We start from the raw sequence: 5,250 nt of genomic DNA on the forward strand, positions 1-5,250 counted from the left end.
ATCAAAGTTGAATGCTGCTGCCGCTGCTGCAATTGTCAGATTACTGAAACAGGAGTTTGATGGGGACTGATGCTTCTTTTATGAAGGCAGACACACAAAAAAGTATATTTCAAGCAGACAGGTGACACAGAATTATGGCTTTTTAGATTATAGGCAGAATGTTTTGTTTAAGATGGAGCGGTGAAGCAACATGTCATTTTGTAATCAAATGTGACCTGATGAGATGTGGATCCACTGCAGCTGTATTGTTGGTGTCTTGTAAACCCATGAGGGTTGGGCACGTTTTTGTGCATGACACGAAAATAAAAAAATATCTATCTATCTATATCCTAATTTTATAATGCATATTTATTCATATTTTATCTCCCAGGGCACATGTAATATTGTATGTATCTTTTTTTACTCTGCGTCTTTGGTGATTTACTGTACTGTCTGGTTGGCTATGTATTGTTTTACACTGATTTCAGCTTTGCTTAGCACTATTGCCCAAGCAACATTTCCCCTTAGGGACAATGAATTGTATCTTATTTTATCTTAGATGAGATTAGGTAGATGACTTTTATTTGTCTGTTTGTGTCTGTGAATAGCTGCCGCAACAAAGTATGGTGTGGAGTTACGTAATGGCCTTGGACTAGTTTCTGCTGTGCAGGCAAATTGGTGGAACACTTTCCACTTTGTTGTCGGAGTCGTGCTTCTTTCAGGATCATAGTCAGGGCAGGACGTGATTTAAAATCTTGAATGAGTTCATGAATAAACAAATATTTGGGGAAGGAAACGGACAATGATTAATTAATTTAATTAAATCACTTAATAATTTGTGGGGGTTTTTTTTGGCTCAAGTCCTTGTTAACAAAAACTAAACTAGCAAAACTAGGTTGCTGAATATATATTTCTATCTTCCCAGATTCCTCATTATAATGGAGATGGAGGAAGGGCTATCTTTGCCATTCGAATAACAAAAGAACAAAAGGACATTTACATTTTCAACTGCAGTTTGTATGGTTAAAATCCTTTCAGCCTCTATGGAGAGATCCACATCTAAAGTAAAGAAAACTCTCTGTTTTCAAGTTTGAGGGCGTCTGTTTCAAGAAGTATTACATCAGGATGCTATAAGCTGGGTGATTTCAACATAACTGAACCAGGGAAACATATTAAACATTTGACCCATAGGGAGAGCAATGCTGAGAACATAAAACCATTTGAAACGTCACTTAAGAGGATATTTCACACAGGACGCTTAGAACATAGATGTGCTGTCATACACAGTATGTACTGTATGTGCCTATCCAGTACCTGCATGTCTTTCTTCCCAGTGCCCAGTGGGTGTAACTCTCATGGCCTTGCATGCAGTTCTGGGTGTGGTCCTACATATTAACAGCAGTCAATCACTTTTGCTGCTCCTGGCAGATTTGCTGACAAAGACTTTCTATTTTACCACCGTATAAATTTAGTTTGGGTGTTTCCATGTAGCCAAGGTCATATTGAGAGTGGGGAATTAATAAATCGCAGACGTTATCCATCATTTAGTTCATGTCATCTATCCATCCACTGTGTCTGTCAATCTGTCCTAAATTTTAAATCAAATATGCTGCCTGATAAGTCCAATTATTTGAAGGCTTTAAATAATGTTTTATATCAATACTGTAATGCATTAATGTCAATTGAGATCACAATGATTGATAGTGTCATACCTGTGATTGCAATCCAATGGGCAGGTTTAGGGAAGGTACATGTTCTGCAGTGTTTGCGCTGCTCTAGGCAGATTTCAGTATGGGCTGACTGTGATAACTCTTCGTGTGTGTGTGTGTGTGTGTGTGTGTGTGTGTGTGTGTGTGTGTGTGTGTGTGTGTGTGTGTGTGTGTGTGTGTGTGTGTGTGTGTGTGTGTGTGTGTGTGCGTGATCCTGCTGAAACTAGACACCACCACACTATTGATGTGAGGGCCATCTCTAACTCCCCTCTGCATCTATCTTCATCTCCTTCCGTCTTTCGTCCCCCTTTCCCTATATTTCTACCTCCCTCCATCCTCCTTCTGCTTTTTTTTTTTTCAGTAACACCCTTCCCAGTCTTTAGCCCCTCCCTCCCTCTCCTCCATCTCTCACCGTTGCCATCCTCATGCCCCCGCTTCATTTAGTTTTCATCCCTGTCCTGCTCGCCCTCCCCTCCACCTTACTCTTTGCCCTCATTCTTTCCCTCCTTGCCTCATTTTGATCCTTCCCTCCCTCCCTCCCTCCCTCCCTGCCTCCATCCTGCTGGCTCAGCTGGTATAGAAGCAGCCTTTGTTTCAGCTGTGTCCTCTATCCTTTGAAGGAGAGAAGCTGAGAAAAAAAAATGTGTGGGAGGAAGGGATTGAGGGAAGACGTGAAGCATGGATGGGGTAGGAAAAGAGAAAAAAAAATCCAAATGGGAAAACGGGATAAAACGAATGGATGGGTGGGCAGATGAATAGAAACAGGGGAAAGGGAAAAAGGGGAGAAGGATGAAGGAAGGGTGGAAGGAAGAGGGATATCTTTGGATCAATGGGAAGGGTTGTTCAAGTCATTGACATCCAGTAGCAACAGCATGTGAGGCCTGTGTGGGGGGTGATCAGCATATAGGACACATGCTCTCAACTTAGCACACCTCCGCGTGGTTCAATGATGCTCAGTGGCAGCGCTTTTGTTCTCAGTTAAAGGCCAACCAAGCAGTTTATTAATAATTAAGCTGCTTTGAACCCAGTCAATGTTGGAGAACCCTGTAGGCTATAGTTTCTGTGCTGTAGCCCAAGTAAAAAGAAAAGTTAAATCACTACCAATGCACACTCAATGTAACAGGTTTTGGTGTAGAGACATAGAAAGTGATTCATATTGCTGTTCAAATTATTGCTTTCTGAATCTTTTTCCTCTTTGTTTCCTGTTCTATAGTGAGTGACAGAGAGAAGATTTTGGACCTTTACCCTTATCCATGATGTTATAGCAGTGGTAACATGTAAAACCTGTAGCAGAGTCTGATCCGCTTTTACATCTCTCAAGGTAAGTTGCTTTTTCTGCATGATTTATTTTTATTTTTTATTATGTATTTATTTAAAGAAACAGTTCTACATGAGATAAATACATTTGCTTTGTGTGCTTAAAAAAGCAAATTACTTGTTGGCTCTATCTTCGTATGTACAGACATGAGAGTCTTTTCATCAAATTCTCAGCTATAAACAGAAAATGTCAACTTATTCCCTCAACATTTCCTCTGTGGAGGCTTGTGATTAAAGTTTGTTCCGCTTGGGACTTAACTCTTCTAAACAGTGATTTGCTGTAATGGAGGACAGACTAGCCTGGTAGCAGAAACCGGGATCTGACGCTGCTTAGCAGAGTCTGAGTCAAAGCAATCAAAGAATGCGGGCTAGATCTGGGTCAAAGGTAGTCTTTGGATTTGTTACCTGGATGCAACGCAACCTTAGTTCGGCTTGTCGGAAACAGAGATCTAGAGGAAACGAAGATCTGGTGGAAACTACGTTAGTGTTTTGGCTACATCTGACTTTGTTCGCCCCTGTAATGGAAACCTGAGTAGCGTTATTCGGTATTCTGGGAATTTGCCATGGAAATCAGACTAGCTGTGTTTTCGCCCTGTAGTTGAAACCAGGCTGGCCCAGTCTCTGGCTGTGCCAAGAACCTGCTGTGGAAATCAAGCTGGCCCACTTCAGTGAGGATAATTGCATGATGTCTCTTCCGTTTTTGTTTAAAATTCTCACATCCGTCTCATGCTCACACTCCTTTTTCATCATCTCTTATCTCCCCACTAATGTTTTCAGGCGGGATTAGGGTTAGATTGTCATTTTCATAAAGGCTTTCTCTGTCAGAAATCCACCTCTAACCTCCTTACCCCGTGAGACTCTGCTGCTGATCTGCTCTCTCTCTCTCTCTCTCTCTCTCTCTCTCTCTCTCTCTCTCTCTCTCTCTTTTCCCTAGCCTCCTCTCCCCTTTTCCTCTCTTCAGCTGGCTGTTAGATCTACACTTCTAACCTTGATACATCCTTTGGGATGTGACTTACTGTTGAACTCTGCCAGAGGAAAGGGAAGGGAGAGTGAGTGGGGAGAGGAGAATATTGAGAGAGGAAATTGGAAGGTAGAGGGTGGGCAAATAAAGAGGAGTTAAGAATCTATCTATCCAACAATCCACCTATCTATCTATCCTTCTAATCCAAAGATTAATTTCAGGGGGTTTAGCTGAAATGGAAATCAGGGATGAGATACACGTTTTGTGTATGTGTGGGTGAGCTATACATTGGTAACAATGCCGCAGGCACATGTGAAATCTGCTCTGACCATAGCGAATCTCAGACTTATGCTTATGAAGGTCTGTTTGCTGCGATATTATCATAGCTAGAGGTGACACTCTCTCTTCTCAACTCTGTCTCTCTCATGAACCCATCAACACCTCGACTTCGAGAGAAAGAGGATATGACCTGCAGCAAAGGTCCACAGCTGGTATTGCACCTGCAGCATTGAAAAGTGTTCTTGATTATTTGATTGAAACAATTCACAGGAATATAATCTGTAACTTTTTTGATAATTGGTATTTTGAGTTTAACAATAAATGCCAACCCTTTCCTAGTTTTAGATTCTTAGAGGGTTTGCCGCTGTCCTTTGTCATTTATCAGAGTAATCTGAATATGTTTGAGTATTTGATGTTAGTCAGATATAACAAGCAATGCAGCAATTCTGATGGCCTTTTTTTTTTCTTGTTTTCTGCCATTTTTAAGATAAAAAAAAAAGATTAATTTATTGTCAACTGAAATTGCAGATTAACCGATGACAGCAGCAACACTAGGTTTTCCAACCTTGGGACAGCAATTTCCACAGGGCTGTCGCATAATTGCTTGAATTTACCCTTTAAGTTGCATTGTCGACCGGTTTGCACTACACCATGGATGTAAAGACAATAATTAAATAGGCAGGCCCTTAATACATTAAAGCATGTATACTACTTATATATAGCATGTGTGTGATCCGTTACCTTTCAGCAGCTGTCAGTCATCCTTCCTTGTGCATGTGCAGACCCATTGAGGGTTAGAGCCAGCTCTGCTAGCTTCAGGGTGAGCGGCAGTGAGAGATGCAGAGACAGACAGGGAGAGAGATGAGAGATCAAACAGCAGCTTCTGTTTATTTTATCTTTTTAATGAACAAAGTGCCACACACTGGAAATGCTTTGGAGTTCACTCAGAGGCCTATATGCCCGTGGGAAAATTCAACCGGCATCCCGAAAGCAACATGAACTAAT

Source organism: Anoplopoma fimbria, chromosome 15 (assembly GCF_027596085.1).
Source record: "Anoplopoma fimbria isolate UVic2021 breed Golden Eagle Sablefish chromosome 15, Afim_UVic_2022, whole genome shotgun sequence".
Taxonomy (NCBI): Eukaryota; Metazoa; Chordata; class Actinopteri; order Perciformes; family Anoplopomatidae; genus Anoplopoma; species Anoplopoma fimbria.